Consider the following 18,175-nt stretch of genomic DNA (forward strand, 5'->3'; position numbering starts at 1 on the left):
ATACACACACACACATATATACACACACACACATATATACACACACACACACACACCCACTGCAAGCAGGGAGTTTGGAATTACAGGTGCAGCAGTTAGCAGCATTGATGTAGTTGAATACAATGCATTGTGAATGCCCCAAGGATAGAGATAAGGGTGTCTGGGAAATGTCATGAAATTGTGGAGGACAGAGGGTTGTCAATAAGGGTGCCCATGGTGGACCATGCAGTCACTCGCTTAACCTGATTGGATGTGTATGTGATCGATTAGTAATACGATTGGTTTGTAATAGTCAGGCTGAACACAAATGTATAAAGTTTGTGTCTTTCCTTTGTCCAGTGAAGAAGCTTCTGAACCCCCAGAGGTTTTGTCCCAATGGTGTAACTTCAAAAAACGCTCTGATGCTGGGTGTTGAGTGATTTATTTGGTCTTTTATTCCCAACAGCCAGTTTATCAGCAATGCTCAGTGACTCGTTGTTGTGGCAGAGAGACACAGGGTTGCATCAGTACTCAGTTACACAATCTCACCATAATATTAGCAATACAACCAACTCAATACACGATTAACTACCATCTAAACATCACTGGTTAATTGGTCCCATCTATTTTTATCCTTTAGCATGTGGCGGTATGTCCATATGATGTGTTTCAGGAGCTGTGTGAATCCAGCCTGAGTGTCCAGTGGAAATGTTTAACTCTTCAGAGACCTTGGTTGCAGAATTGAATACAGGATCGCTCCCTGCTTCCCGAGGGCACACCACGCACACACTGTCACACACATATACATACACACACACACACGCGCACACATACACACGTGTGCACACACACATACACACGTGTGCACACACACATACACGTGTGCACACGCGTGCGCACACACACATTGTCTTTCTCTCTCACTTACTCCTTTGATCGCTCATTTGTTTTTGAAAGCTTTGATTATACCCTCAATACAGAGAATTGTGATGGCTCACAGTATTGGACACGTCCCTGTTTAATATGTTGTTTCTAGGTCTTCGTTAAAACGGTGCCTGTTTGAAAGAGTAAGGAGGAATAAAGCCATTCTTACCTAACCAGGCCCACTCTCTTGGAGCTGCTTCATTATGTGCCTGGTTTGTAACTGGGCAGTGGGCTATGGGATTAGGATAATGTTTGCCCTGTCTGCGTGACTGTTCAGTGGAATTTGCAATGTCCTGTTCTTCAAACCAATATCTCACACTTTGTGGTGTTCCAGTTCCATGATAATCTTTCATCATTCATTCATGGGATGAGGGCCTCACTGGCTAGGCAGCATTTATTGTCCATGCCTAATTGCCCAGAGGGCAGTTAAGAGTCAACCACATTGCTGTGGGTCTGGAGTTACACGTAGGCCAGACCAGGTAAGGATGGTAGTTTCCTTCCCTAAAGGACATTAGTGAACCAGATGGGTTCTTCCGACAATTGGCGATGGTTTCATGGTCATCATTAGACTCCTAATACTTTAAAAATAAAATGATTGAATTCAGATTTGCCATCTACTGTGGCGGTATTCTAACTCAGGTCCCACAAACATGACCTCAGTCTCTGGATTAACAGTCCAGTGATAATACCACGAGGCCGTCTCCTCCCCTCTGCACACAGGCTCTCCAGTGCAATTTCAGGTGTTACATAGAACACAGAACAGTACAGCACAGTACAGGCCCTTTGGCCCACGATGTTGTGCCGACCTATTATCCTACTAAGATCAATCTACCCTGCATGCCCTACATTTTACTATCCTCCATGTGCCTATCCAAGAGTCACTTAAAAGTCTCTAAAGTATCTGACTCCACTACCACTGCCGGCAGCGCATTCCACACGCCCACATGTTATTCAAAATTCTGAGCAAGAAACTTGTTGAGTTTTTGTCTGTTCATTGCTTGCTGACTGAAAGCACCAAAATCACACATACACAGGAATCAATGTTATTAAAAAAATCTTTGAGTAACTTCTCACAAGTGAAAGAACAGCAATTGCCTGTAACTCAGTGATTTTTGTTCAGTCAATTCTTGTTCTTCAATTTCCTGTTTTTTGGCTCGGTGTCTTCATTCCTCAAATACTACGACCTGATAGAACCAGAAAACAGCCTCTGTTTGTGGAAATGGTGCTGCATTAGCAACAACAGTGATGGAGAAAACTTTAACCAAAAGTGAAATTAACTCTAACCTTTTCTTTAGAAAAAGACGTGTGTACTTGTAAGCTACTAAAAGGTTTGCTGGTGATTAACTGCATAATCTCACCATTGTGAATATAAATTTGCAGCGTTGACAGAGGCATGTCTGTTGAGGGGATGTTGGATCGAATGCAAAAGTAGGAATAGTAAAGTTACCATAGTCCCCACCAGATTGTAGGGCTGTTCTCTCTTTAGAGTGAGCCAACCTGGCAGTGGTTTACCCTGATGGGTATCACACAGATGAGGAGGAGAGTCCTTCATCGTAATCCCAGCTGGTGCAGGAATTGAACCCACCCTGTTAGCATCACTTTGCATTGCAAACCAGCCATCCTGCCAACTGACCCCATCATTGTTTGTGTTGATTTACCTCTGCATCTTTTTCCACTTTTACTTACCCCACAGCAAGGTCCTTCTGTCCAATGAGCAGACCGCTGGGGCTGGTAAATTTGGAAGAGAGAATTCTTGCTGATGTGATTTAAAGGGCTGCAGCACCAATTAGAGTCATAGAGATATACAGCATGGAAACAGACCCTTTGGTCCAACTCATCCATGCCAACCAGACATCCTAAATAAATCTAATCCCATTTGCCATCATATGACCCACATGAGGTTTGTAGCTCGGGTTGTGGATGTTGTGGTTGGTTGGCTCACCGAGCTGGCTCGTGATTCTTCATGGAGCCGGTAGCGCGCGTCGCTGATCATTACCTTCACCATCCTGTGGCCATCTTGCAGAACAACGACCCAGCTCAGCAAGCCAATCACAACATCCACAACCCGACCTACAAATCTACTCTAAAACCTTAGACACCTATGGGCGAAGTACGCTCAAATTGGCATGAAAATGGGAGAACTACGCTAAGTGACAGTGCGCTACCCACAAACAACTCTACTTCCTACACGGATGCCTCAGGAACCAGAAATTACCACCCAGTGTGAGATACAAACCACCCATCAACAACCCACAAGCTCATAGGACAGCAGAACACAATGGCCGCAGGATGGTGAAGGTAATGATCAGCAACACATATGAGAGAGAAATGTGGAACAATGAACCAGCTTGGCAAGCTAACCAACCACAACATTTACCCCATGTCCCTCCTTATTCATGTACCCATCCAGATACCTTTAAAATGTTGTAATTGTACCAGCCTCCACCACTTCCTCTGACAGCTCATCCCTTACACACACCACCCTCTGTGTGAAAAAGTTGTCCCTTAGGTCCCTTTTAAATCTTTCCCCTCTCACCTTAAACCTGTGCTGTCCCGTTTTGGACTCCCCCCACCCTGGGGAAGACACGTCGCCTATTTACCCTATCCATGCCCCTCATGATTTTATAAACCTCTATAAGTTCACCCCTTAGCCTCCGATGCTCCAGGGGAAATGGCCCCAACATTTTGGCCTCTCCCTATACCTCAAATCCTCTAATTCTGGCAACATCACTGTAAATCTTGTCTGAACCCTTTCAAGTTTCACAGCATCCTTCCTATAGCAGGGAGACTAGAACTGCACACAGTATTCCAATAGTGGCCTAAGCAATGTCCTGTACAACCACAACATGACCTCCCAACTCCTACACTCAATGCACTGACCAATAAAGGTAAACTTACCAAATGCCTTCTTCACTATTCAATCTACCTGGGACTCCACTTTCAAGGAAATATGAAGCTTCACTCCAAGGTGTCTTTGTTCAGCAACACTCTCCACTCTTCAAAATGTAGCACCTCACATTTATCTAAATTAAATTCCACCTGTTGTTCGTCAGCCCATTGGCCCATCTGATCAAGATCCCGTTGAACTCTGGGGTAACCTTCTTCGGTGTCCACTACACCTCCAATGTTAGCGTCATCTGCAAACTTACTAACCATATCTCCTATGTTCACATCCAAATCGTTTATACAAAAAGCAATGGGCCCAGCACCAATCTTGTGGCACACTGCTAGTCACAGGCCTCCAGTCTGAAAAGCAACCCTCCACCACCATCCTCTGTCTTCTACCTTCAAGGCAGTTCTGTATCCAAATGGCAGGTTCTCCCCATATTCCGTGTGATCTAACCTTGCTCACAAGTCTACCATGAGGAACTTTGTCCAATGCCATACTGAAATCCATATAGATCATATCCACCGTTCTGTCGTCATCAATCCTCTTTGTTACTTCTTCAAAAAACCCAAGTTAGTTAGACATTATTTCCCACGCACAAGGCCATGATGACTATCCCTAATCATTCATTGCTTTTCCAAATACATTTAAATCCTGTCCCTCAGGATTCCCCTCCAACAACTTGCCCACCACTGATGTCAGACTCCCCTGTCTATAGTTCCCTGGTTTTTCCTTACTACCTTTCTTAAATAGTGGCATCATGTTAGCCAACCTCCAGTTTTCAGCACCTCACTTGCGGCTATCGATAATACAAATATCTCAGCAAGGACCCCAGCAAGCTCTTCTCTCGCTTCCCACAGAGTGTTAGGGTACACCTGACCAGGTCCCAAGGATTTATCCACCTTTAAGATGTTCAACACCTCCTCCTCTGTAATGTGGACATTTTTCAAGAGGTTGCTATTTATTTCCCCAAGTTCTCTATCTTCCACATCCTTTTCCACAGTAAACAGATACAAAATACTTGTCAAGGGTCTCCCCCATCTCCTGTGATTCCACAGGAGGGCAGCCGTGCTGATCTTTAAAGGGTCTTATTTTCTTCCCAGTTACTCTTTTGTCCTTAATGTATTTGCAGAATCTCTTTGGATTCTCATTAACCCAATTTGCCAAAGCTATCTCATGTCCCCTTTTTGCCCTCCTGATTTCCCTCTTAAGTATACTCCTACTGCCATTACAGTCTTCTAGGGATTCACTTGATTCTGCTGTCAATACCTGACAAACACATCCTCCTTATTCTTGATCAAAGCCTCAACTTCTCTAGCCATCCAGCATTTCCTACATCTACCAGCCTTGCCCTTCACCCTTATAGGAACATACTGTCCCTGGACTCTCATTATCTCATTTTTGAAGGCTACCCATTTTCCAGCTGTCCCTTTACCTATGAACATCTGCCCCCAATCAACTTATGAAAATTCTTGCCTAAAAGCGTCAAAATTGGCCTTCCTGCAATCTATAACTTTAATTTTTAGATCTGGTCTATCCTTTCCCATACCTATTTTAAAACTAATAGAATTATGGTCACTGGCCCCACAATGCTCCCCCACTGACACCTCAGTCACCTGCCCTGCCTTATTTCCCAAGAGGAGGTCAGGTTTTGTACCTTCTCTAGTGGGTACATCCACATACTAAATCTGAAAATTTTCTTGTACACACTTAACATATTCCTCTCCATCTAATCCCTTAACACTATGGCAGTCCCAGTTTATGTTTGGAAAGTTAAAATCCCCTCCCATAACCACCCAATTATTCTTACAGATGACTGAGACATCCTTACAAATTTGTTTCTCAATTTGCTCCTGACTATTGTGGGAGGGGCGTGGTGTCTATAGTACAATCCCAATAAGGTGTTCATCCCTTTTTTATTTCTCAGTTCCACCCAAATAACCTCCATGGGTGTATTCCCAGGAATATCCTCCCTAAGTGTAACAGTAAGTTATCCTTAATCAAAAACACCACTCCCCCTTCTCTTTTGCTCCCCTTTCTATCCTTCCTAAAGCATCAATACCCTGGAACATTAAGATGCCAATCCTGTTTAGCCCTGAGTCACATCTCTGTAATTGCTATGATATCCCAGTCCTATGTCCCCAGCTGTGCCCTGAGTTCACCTGCCTTACCTGTCAGCCCTCTTGCATTGAAATAAATGCAGTTTAATTTATCAGTCCTACCTCATTCAATGCTTTGTTCTTGTCTGCCGTGACTGTTTGACTTACTCCTTTTCCCAACTGTATCAATCTTAGACTGCTCTCTTTCCCCACTATCTCCCTGGGACCGCCACCCCCCCCCCCCCCCCCCCCGCTTACTAGTTTAAATCCTCCCGAGCAGCACAAGCAAATCTCCCCGCCAGTATATTAGTCCCCTTCCAATTGAGGTGCATTGCCTCCTTCTTGTTCAGATCACTTCTAAAAGATTTCAATGATCCAAAAATGTGAATCCTTCTCCCCTGCACCAGCTCCACAGCCACACATTCATCTGCTCCATCGTCCAGTTCGTACCCTCACTAGCTTGTGACACCGGGAATAATCCAGATATTACTACCCTCGAGGAGCTCCTTTTTAAATTCCTGCCTAACGTCCTATATTCTCTCCTCAGAATCTCGCCCTTTTCTCTTGCTGTGTTGTTGTAAATAGTTGGACCCCGTCTCTGCCTCCACTCCACATACTGCAGTGACAAACAAGATTTTGCAAACTGAGGCTGGTGACAGAAATGGATGTGATTTCTTTTTAGTAGAAGTGGAAGATATTGGATCTTAGATTTCCAGGTTGCATTATGTGCTTGGATTACAAAATTCATAATGAATCAAGATAGCTCAGTGTTACAAGAGAGTGAAATAGAGAATTTTAAATGATCAATGAACATTTTTAGTTAATTAACTTTTTTTTATATTTTATATTATTAAACAGAGATAGTGAAAAATGTGGTCATGAGATTTCCAGTGCAGACTACAATACACAGATCTTTCATTTAAAGTTTCAATAATGACTTATAAAGGAAATATAACAATCTGTTCGGAAGCTGCTTTAAAAATTCTCATTGATCACCAATGGGCATAAGACTTACAGATCAATGAATGATAGTCCTGAGATGTTGGAACAGGCACTGACTGAAGGCAGGGTTTCCCTCACTCAAGCTACAAGATATTACCTCTCAGAAAGCATCCTTGACAGTATACAAAAACAGGATGGTTATGCTCTGCAACAACCAGAGGCCCAGGTGCAAAGGTGAGAGATGATTTAGTGAACCTGAAGGACTAACATCAAAGTAACACAACTCAGCAGAATCCTGCAGCAAATATCTGAACCTGTTACTTTATACTGCACCTTTTCCTGTGTCCCACTATCTGATCCTTACCAGACATGTGGACATAGCAAGCTGACATATAAAGGGTGCAAGTTATGTTTGGAGCTGTTGTGACACTAATCTAATGGTGGCTTCTGGAGGAAGTGAGATGATGGGGACTGGTATAGTTGCTGGGTTATTAGTCCATAGACCTAGGTATTGTCCACACAGAGAATACTGGAGCAACGCAACTGATCTGGCAGCATCTGTGGAGAGAGAAACAGAATTAACTTTGGTTCAGAGTTAATCTTAGTCCAGTACGACCCTTCTTCAGAATGTCCCAAATGATCTGTGTTCAAATTGCTACCATGGTAGATTTTCAGTTCAATTAAAATTTGGAATTAAATGTCTCATGATGACCATGTCATGAACACCCATTTGGTTCACTAATGACCTTTAGGGAAGGAAGATGCCATCCTTACCTGGTCTGGTCTACATGTGACTCCAGACCCACAGCAATGTGGTTGGCTCTTAACTGGCCTGTGGATGATTAGGGATGGGCAATAAATGTTGGTCTAGCAAACCTTGTGATGCCAACATCCCATGAATGATATTTTTAAAAAAATCTGACAACAATATTACAGCAACCTGGAATTAACAATGACCTCAGTGTAATCGAGCAAACTTCCTCTTGGGGTGAGAGGACATGTGGTGCAGTTCGTGGGAGCTCTATTTCTGGAACAGAAAATCTGGGTTCAGCTCCCACTTTGATGGGCTTGAGGACCAGGGATGTGGCCAAACACTTTGATTAACAATGCACCTATGGTAGGCAGGAAGAGTAAAGAGAAATCCCTAATTGGCTAGAACTGTGTCCAGCTGCAATGCAACAGCACCTTAGCATTAAAAGTCTCCACCCGAGGGCTCTTATTCATTGAGCAGGAATCGCCCTCATTTCATACACACATTTCAAGGTAAAGGGTGCCTGCAATGTTAGTGAGGGAATCCTGGGATTTTGTCCCAGTGCCACTGAAGAAATGGCAATATATTTCCAAGTCAGGATAGTTAGCAGCTTGGAGGCAATCTTGTGGAGGGGAGTGTCCCCATGTTATCTGCTGCCCGTGTCCTTCTAGTTAGTAGAGGTCACAGATTTGGAAGCAGAAGTGCCGTTACATACAATCTTCAAGCAGTTTAGGCTGAAAAGTCATCTTGAGTGGCTTAGAGAAAAGCTCCAGATGGCAGGAGTTGTGGCTGTGTCAAAAACAAAGGACACTCTACTAGGCTGTAGAAAACATCAGCTTAAGGGACACCTTAAATAGTAAGTGAGTTAACAGCTTGTTATGGGCCTCAGGATGAGATATTGTGAAAGCAGAATCGAGTGAATGCACAGAACTTTTCTGAAAAAGAAGCTGATGCCAGCTGAGTGTGAAGCTTTTGCATGGAGACAGGGGATGATCTGAGAAAACAACTGCGCATAGCAACCATTGACTCAAAATGTATGATCTACAAATGTACTTCCTACTGCGTGTATGAATCAACAATGAAACAACTGGCCTCAGGTTTAAAGTCTAACATCTCAAAGACCCTAGAGACACACTAAAAAAAACTGAGTACCTAGGAAGACTGAGTCTTCCTGTCTGTCACAGACACCTCCTTCATTTTAAACTTATTACCTGTGTTTGTGTGTTTCTTTGATAGAATGTTTTTATTACTGCTTCTGTATTGTAGATAGTAACAAGAAATTATTTATTACACTCAAGAGAACTTGAAATTTGGCCCTTTTGGTGCAAACGAGTTAATTACATTTAATTAAAATAATATACCTGCTTAAGAAAAACATGTTTGATGCATCTAACTGAGAGAGGGTTTAAACGAGGGGAGTCAATTCCCCCACTCACCTGATCATAACAAAAACTAACTAAAATGTCAAAGATGTGAATAATTCCAGTATTTACAGGGTATCTTGTAAAGATTAATAAGAGTTGTTTTATAAGCTGTCTTTCAGTAACCACTAGAGGACGCTATGGGATCACCTCATTTTGCACCAGTTCTACACACGTGCTACATTCAGCCAGATGGTTCAGTTTTTTTCATTGTACATATTATGGGGCCATGCTGGTCTTGATATGTGCAAAGTGATTGAAATGTGTGCATTAAAACCGATCTGCTCTTGCAACTTGTTATTGATGTGCAGCTTTGTATAACATTGCTGTGATGATTGGGGAACAATTCAGAAAGTAGCAATAAATAATCTTGCTTCTCAGATTTAAACCTGAGAGCAAGTGTTTTTTGAAGCAAACGTGTTATGGGATATGGGCCAAAGGCAGATATATGGAGTTAGGCCACTGACTAACCCTGATCTTGTTGAATGGTGGAAGAGGCTTGAGGGACCTACTGTTGTTCCTGTGATCCTAGTCGAATGGAATTCCCAATTTGACCCCAGTAGTGGCCACTTGCGGTACCTGATTTCACTTCCAAATGATTTAAACTGATATTTACGTTCAGCCATATTTAATTATCTACCTTAAAATTGAAAAAAAAAACACAATATGCTGGAGAGATAGTTAGAACTGCCGATGCTGGTGTCAGAGATAACACAGTGTGGAGCTGGAGGAACACATCAGAGGAACAGGAAAGTTGACGTTTCGGGTTGGGACCCTTCTTCAGAAATGTCAGCTTTCCTGCTCCTCTGCTGCCTGGCCTACAATATGCTGGAAATACCTCAATAAATCAGGCAGCATCTGTGGAGACAGAAACGATTGACATTTCAGTTCAATAACATTTCATCAGTTTGAACTTGCTTTGTTTTCAGTGAAATTTTATTAGAACTAATTTCTTCAAAAAAGGAGCAGCTTACAAAATTGAACAAGTCACAAAAAGACCGAGTTTTGTTGCAGCAAAATTCTGAATCACTGGATGAAAATTATTTTTTGTCTCATGCTGTTTCGCCACTGACAATAAAGATGAGAAATCTATGTGACTAGACAAAACTGTCAGGCTCTTACAATTGTATGTTGAATGATTGTTGTGCCAGACTGTAAAAGTGAACATAGTTACTGTAAAGTAAAAGGTAAAGTTACCACAATACTATCGGACCACAGGGCTCTTATCTCTTCAGAGAGAGACATCTGGTGGTGTTTAACCTGAGGGTCAGCGTACCTCAGGCAAGGGGAAAGATTGAGAAGGAGTATCCTTCAGGGTAATCTCAAAACTGTAGGAGCAGAAGTTGGCCATTCAGCCCATCGAGTCTGCCTTTCTTCCTTTTCCCTATAACTTTACTAATAAAAAACCTGCCTCTTTCAGCCCTGAATATACTTAATGATCCAGCCTCAACAACTCTCTGTGGTAAAGAATTCCACAGATTCACTACCTCTGAGAGAAGAAATTCCTCCTCATCTCTGTCTTAAATGTCCCTTAATCTGAAATGATGCCTTCTGGTCCTAGACACAAGGGGAAACAACTTTTCAGCATCTACCCTGCCAAGTGGCCTAAGAAACTTGTTTTGCTTCAATGAGGTCACCTCTCATTCTTCTAAACTCCCAAAAGTAAAGGCCCAACATACTTAACTACTCCTTATAAAAAATTCCCTTCAATGCCAGCGTACCTCTACTCAGATAAGGGGATCAGAACTATTCACAGTACTCCAGCTGTAGTTTAACAAATGCATCATTATTGTTATATTTTCCTGCATTATATCCTACTACGTTAGTCACAGAGTCAATCAAAATTGGAGTATCAACTTTGGAAAGGTTTGTATTTGTATAGTGCTTCTCACCACTACCTGAGGTCTCAAAGTGTTTCCCAGCCAATTAATTGCTTTCGGAAGTGTAGTTACTGTTGTAGTGTACAAAATGATCTCTGGCCGGGTCTACAGTGGGTAGTCAGGGAAGTAACAAGAAGGAGAAACATACTCAGTCTCATCCTCACCAAACTACCAGGTGCAGATAAATCTGTCCATGACATTATTGTTAAAAGTGATCACTGCACAGTCCTTGTAGAGACAATGTCTTTCCTTCATATTGAGTATTCTTTACATTGTGCTGTGTGATGCTATCACCATGGAAAATGGGTTTAATAAGGTATCATCAACACTGCTATCAAGCAGCACCTGCTCAGCAATAACCTGCTCAGTGACGCCCAGTTTGGGTTCCGCCAGGGCCACTCAGCTCCTGACCTCATTACAGCCTTGGTTCAAACACGGACAAAAGAGCTGAATTCAGGAAATGATGTGAGAGTGACAACCCTTGATATCAAAGCTGCATTCAGCTGAGTGTGGCATCAAGGATCCCTAGCAAAACTGGAATCAATGGGAATCAATCAACTCTCTGCTGGTTGGAGTCAAACCTGGTACATAGGAAGATGGTTATGGTTATTGGAGGTCAGTCATCTGAGCTCCAGGACATCTCTGCAGGAGTTCATCAGGATAGTGTCCTAGGCCCAACCATCCTCAGCTGCTTCATCAATGACATTCCCTCCATAATAAGGTCAGAAGTGGGGACATCGCCAATGATTGCACAATGTTCAGCACCATTTGTGACTCCTCAGATACTGAAGTAGTCCATGTTCAAATTTATCAATATCTGCACAATATCCAGGCTTGGACTGACAAGCAGCAATTACACTCTGCACCACACAAATGCCAGACAATGACAATCTTCAACAAAAGGGAATCTAAGCATCTTTCCTTGACATTCAATAGCATTATCATCACTGAATCCCCCACGACCAACACACTAGGAGTTACCACTGAACAGAAACAGAACTGGACTCACCACATAAATACCGTGGATATGAAAGCAGGTCAGAGGCTAAGAATATTACCATAAGTAACTCGCCTCTTGACTCCTCAAAACCTATCCACCATCAACAAGACATAAGTTAGGAGTGTGATGGAATACTCCCCATTTCCCCGAATGGGTGCAGCCCCAACAACACTCAGGTTTGACACTATCCAGGACAAAGCAGCTGCTTGATTTGCACTACATCTATAAATGTCCACTCCCTCCACCACCGACGCTCAGTAGCAGCAGTGTGTACCATCTACAAGATGCACTGCAGAAATTCACCAAAGATCCTCAGGCAGCACCTTCCAAACCCACGACCACTTCCATCTAGAAGGACAAGTGCAGCAGATACATGGGAATATCCACCCCCTGTAAGTTCCCCTCCAAACCACTCACCATCCTGACTTGAAAATATATCGGCCATTGCTTCAGTGTCGCTGGGTCACAATCCTGGAATTCCCTCCCTAAGGGACATTGTGGGTCACACCACAGCACATGGACTGCAGTGGTTCAAGAAGGCAGCTCCCCACTACCCTCCCAAAGGGACTACTAGGGATGGGCAATAAAGGCTGCACCAGCCAGCAATGCACACATCCCATAGATGAAGAAGAAAATGAAACTGCCAATTTGAAGCTCCTCCAAACAACAATGGGATAATGACCAGGTATTCTATGTTTTTGTGACGCTGATTGAGAAATAAATATTGGCTAGGACACCAGACAACTCAAATAAAAGGAAAATACTGCAGATGCTGGAAAAAATGCTGGAATCTGAAGAAGAGTCATCCCAGGCATGAAACATTAACTGCTTCTCTCTCCACAGATGCTGCCAGAGCTGCTGAGTTTCTCCAACATTCTGTGTTTATTACCAGAAATAACTCATTGCTCTTCTCTGAAATAATGTCTTTCACATTCACCTAAGAAGTTAAAATGGGCCTTTGACATAACATCTAATTCCAAAAGACAGCTTCTCTGACATTGATAACACAGTGTGGAGCTGGAAGAACACAACAGGTCAGGCAGCATTAGAGGAGCAGGAAAGTCAATATTTCAGGTTGGGAGTCTTCAAGAAGGGTCCAGACCTGAAATGTTAATTTTCCTGCTCCTCTGATGTTGCCTGGCCTGCTGTGTTCTTCCAGTTCCACACTGTGTTATCTCTGACTCCAGCATCTGCAGTTCTTACTATCTCTGACACTGCAGCACACCTTCAGTTTATCACAGGAGAGATGGGACTTGATCTTGAACCTTGTGATTCAGAGCTAAAATTTCAACCACTGAGCAACGGCTGACACAGAATACCAGAAAAAGGTGGGAGAGTTACAAGATTTGCTTTTAATCAAGTTATGATTGGCAATTGTAATTGAGAAGTGGCAGAAGTTATGCGTTTAGTTTTGAGCTGTTTTGAGACGATCCAAGAATTCAGGCACAAAAGGCAGAGCATTTGCAAGAGGCAGAGTGTCAGGTTTCCAGTTTCTGTGCAATTCCTGGCAGAGCACACACAGGCTGAGCACAGACATAGAGAAAGTGTGTTATAAATGCTCTGCATTCCTTAATAGAAGGAAACACAGCACTTCAGTAATCCATTACAATGGTGGGGAAACTCTTTCCAGTAACGATTGGGAATGTCAAGATAAAGTTCCCGTGAGTTTCCTTCTTGTTACAGACATTGGTTTATTGTGTTATGTAACAAATAACCTGAATTGAAAACAAGCCAAAGGCGTTACTCTTTACAATGTTGTAACAGCCACTGGATGATGAGCCAAACTTCTGGAACTTGCAATTGAACCAAGACTTTTGCTGCTATTAATATTATCAAATTGTAAGTTTTTACAAGTTCATTTTAGGCCATGCCTTATTGGCATGTTGGAAATCAAGCCCCACTATTCCCAGAGACATCATAAAAGTTAAAAATTTTATCAAAGTTTGCAAAATTTACCGGTCCTTTAATAATTTCAAATTATTCCAAATAAATAGATTTCAGTTACAGATAGAGTTATACAGAATGGAAATAGACACTTCAGCCCAGCCCATCCATGCTGACCAATGCCATTGAATTAGTGCCATTGCCTGCATTTGGCCCATATCCCCTTAATCCTTTCCTATTCATGTACCTGTCCAAATGCCTTTTAAATGTTGCCATTGTACCTGCTTCTACCACGTCCTCTGACAGTTCGTTCCATATACCTTTTGTGTGAAAAAGTTGCCCCTCAGGTCCCTTCTAAATCTTTCCCCTCTCACCTTAATCCTATGCTCTTTGGTATTGGGCTCATCCCAGGGCCAAAGGAAAATCAGGCAGTGAGCCTTAATGACTACCACCCAGTGGCTCTGACCTCCATCGCTCTGAAGTACTTCGAGAGGTTAGTAACGGCTCACATCAACTCCAGCCTCTCAGATTGCCTTGATCTACTACAATTTGCCTACCATCACAGATGTTATCTCCCTGGCCGTACACTCATCCCTGGAACATCTGGATAACGAGGATACCTATGTCAAACTCCTATTTATTGACTTTAGCTTTGCCTTTAACATCATAATTCCAACGAAACTCATCTCCAAACTTTGAGACCTAGGACTCTGCTCCCCCTTCTGTAACTGGATCCTTGACTTCCTGACCCACAGACCACAGTCAGTAAAAATAGGCAATATTACCTCCTCTACCATTATCCTCAACTCTACTGCCCCACAAGGCTACATACTCAGCCCCCGACTATACTCCTTATACACTGTGAGGCCAAATTCCGTCCCAACTCCATTTACAAGCTTGCTGATGACAGCCCCCTGTAGGTCAGATCTCAAAAAACGAAAAGACAGAATACAGGAAAGTGCTTAGCAGCATGGTGTAATCTCTCCATCAATATCAGCAAAACGAAGGAGCTGGTCATTGACATCAGGAAGCAGAATGGAGAAGGAATGACTGAGAAGGCCATTCAGTGCTCCCTGTCCACAGGGTTTGCTGCGATGACCCTTTTGTCTTGCCATCTCCTGTGGTTCATTGATTTTCCTCATCCAGGTACTATCACCTGTTTACAGGAGGCACAAGGCAACTGGTTCACAACTTACAAAGTCTCTGACTTATCAGTTAAAACACCACAGCTTTCAGCAACTGGTGAGGGCAGTAAACTGGGTTCTTTCAGGTTTGAGGGTTTTTGTTGTTTCTGCAGCCAGAGGACAGCTCCTTCCTATTAGATAGCTTCTGCCTTGTCTTTCATATCCTCAATGTGTTCAGATACCTGGGAGCCAATCACACAGTTGTTGTTAAGCAGCAATCCTTTGTCATCAATAGCTGGTCACTGTCCCCCACTCCAATCAGCTCCTTGTTACTGGATTGATCCCCCCTGGTCATCTACAACTAGATATTCCCCACTGCTTGAGCAAGCAGCTGTGTAAACCTGTATTTAAAAAGTACAGCAAACCTTTCCATAATGCCTGGTTTATAAAACAGTCTTTTTCCCATTTCAGTTAAAATGAAAAACACAGAAACAAAAATAATAAATTAATCGTCTTTACATTTCATTGATACTTTATTCTCTCTTCAGCCAGCATCATGTTTTTAGCTTCCACTTCACCATCACTTCCTGATCTACACAGCATCCCACAGGTGAGGCAATGGCATGGCAACCTGTTTCCAAAGTGCTCCAATAATGTTCTTGTATTAGATTTTTAGGCCTGGATGGTTCACTTCCTTTACCAAGGGGATGGAGGTGTTGGGGTTACTGACAGGACACAGCTCTTCAACCATTTTATAACATGGGCCAATCACAAAAAGAAACACTGGCTCCCAATATATTGTAACTATGTTTTTGTCTCAATGATGAGCTGCTTTGGTATCAGGATATCACTATCTGTTAGTAGATTGAGCTGTGGAATGTCGAAAATTAGATTACCTTGGAGTAGGAGTTAGTGACAGTCCCAGACTGAAAGAGTTGGACTAAAATCCTGAAGAGAATATGAAGCTGAGTTTCAGTTAACCTTGTGTGTATGAAGTTGCAAATCAGCTAATTAACACGAATAAATATCTTATGAATTTAACCCTAATTGTTTCAATAGGCTTGAAGAACCTTGACACAAAGGTTTTTATTTATGTAACACCTTACTGGAGTTAAACATCTCAAGATGCTTCAGAGCAGTGTTATCAACCAAATTTAGAGTGTAGATCACATAAGGAGATAGGGGACAACTCAGTTAAAATCATAGCTTTGAATAAGAATTTAAGTGGGGAGGTGGTGATAATATCACTGGACAATGTTATGATCCCAGCTCATATTATTACTGGACAAGTCAGACCCCAATCTGGAATCTGGCTTGATAGATGTTATTTTGTTTTGTTTTGAATTTAATGAAATAGTTTCTCACTGAGACGAAAGCACAATAAAACAATACAAATAACAATAATATGAAAGTTTACTAGGCAAAAGAAATGAAGATAAAATAGAATAAACTGATCAATTTAATTATGGTACAAATTCAAAGAATTTTAAATGCACAGCTATAATCACATTAATCCAAAGATGCACTTTTACAAGTTCTCCAAAAAAAAATCCTTGTTCAGTTCTCAAAGGCAACTTTTGGACAATATTCAGACCAGAATCCTTCTCTCTAACACTTCACTAATTCAAGGATACTGTGCCTTTAACTCCTAGAGTGGAACCACTGTTAGCTTATTCCTGGAGCTATCATACACCTGAGTTTAAACAGTTCTATACCTGTATATCCATGCCAAAGCTTCACAGAATTACCCAAGACAAAGTGAAACTCAAACAAAAGTCTCTCACTCTGTTATTGATGTTTTCCCTTAAGGTTAAGAAAATCTGTCAGTCCAGACACTTCTAACAGAAACCCTGAGGTACTATTATCATAAATTCCTAAAATAAACAGAGCTATTAGGTTGCCCAAGGAGCCCTCAGAAACTATTTTGAAATAAATCACCATGGCTACAGAAATAATTACAAACTTCAGATGCACAGAAAATATGTTACAAACTTGCAATGCAGAACCCCAGACTAACGTTCTAGGAATATAGGCTTGAATCATATCATGGCAGATTGTGAAATTTAAATTCATTAATGTACAAAATCAGAAATTGGCCAAAAGGTGACCATGTAATCATTGTCATTATTCCAAAAACACATCTTGTTCACTAATGTTCTCTTAGGAAGAGAAATCTGCCATCCTTACCTGGTCTGACCTACATGTGAATCCAGGCCCATAGCAATGCGACAGATGACTCTGGGCATTTGGGTTGGGCAATAAATGTTGACCTGGCTACCTATGCCCACATCCCACGAACAAATAAAACAAGCTTTTAAAGGAAGAGGTGCAGAGGTTTAGGGAGTAAAATATAGTTCTTAGGGAGTTAGCTGCTGAGCCGAGTAGTGGAGAGTGAAGGAAATTGTGCATATGCAAGAGGCTGGAATTGGAGGATCCCAGAGCTGTAAGACAGAAGGAGGGTACAGAGATAGGGAGTGTGGAGATCATGGCCTGGTTTTAAACGATGAGCAGTTTAAAATTGAGATATTGCCAAATGGGTAGGTCAGTGTAGGTCTTCTAGCACACAGGTGAGTGTGTTACAGACCCCTTCCCAATGAGGTTTCCCAAATGGTTATCGTTCCAGATTGAATACCCAAAACTGTTGAGTGCCCGGGTAAGGAGAGACAAACCAGCCACCCCTTCTTTATTCACCACCCCTACCCTTGGTTAGTCACAACAAGTTCACTTGAAAACAATCTCTTCCTCTTGTGAACTGCAAGTTCCCCTCCAAGTTATTTGCCATTCTAACTTGGAAATGTATCGCCATTCCTTCACTGTCAGTGGGTCAAAATCCTGGAATTCGCTTCCTAATTGCATTGTGGATCAATCTACATCACATGGACCCGCAGTGGTTCAAGACAGCGAATCACCACCAGCTTCTCAAGGGCAACGAATGTTGGACATTAAATGCTGGCCTGGCCTGTGATGCCCACATTCCATCAACAAATAAAATCAATGCCAACTACCAATCAGAACATATCAGAAAATAGCAGGCACTCTTCCTATACTTTCTGGTGTGTCAGTAAACACCAGAACATACTAGGTGGTGTGTCTTTCACACCTTGTCATAGCTGGAAGACAAGGTTCTCAGCAAGTGTTCAGAAGATTAACTGTCTAAAACAGAAAAACACTATCACTTAAGCTAAAGATTCAATTTGTGTTTTCTTTATTTGCAGCATGTGGGTATCACTGGCTGGCCCAGCATCTATTACCCAGAGGGCAGTTAAAAGTCAACCACATTGCTG

At 42.2% G+C, this 18,175-nt stretch overlaps 1 protein-coding gene across 2 annotated transcripts in view; it reads left to right on the plus strand.

Moving 5' to 3' along the window:
• prpf18 (PRP18 pre-mRNA processing factor 18 homolog (yeast)) overlaps nucleotides 1–18,175 on the plus strand; it is a 289,626-nt gene that overhangs the window by 34,186 nt on the left and 237,265 nt on the right. The gene's annotated exons all lie outside the window — the stretch shown is intronic.

This window comes from Rhincodon typus, chromosome 22, assembly GCF_021869965.1.
Source record: "Rhincodon typus isolate 14 chromosome 22, sRhiTyp1.1, whole genome shotgun sequence".
NCBI lineage: Eukaryota > Metazoa > Chordata > Chondrichthyes > Orectolobiformes > Rhincodontidae > Rhincodon > Rhincodon typus.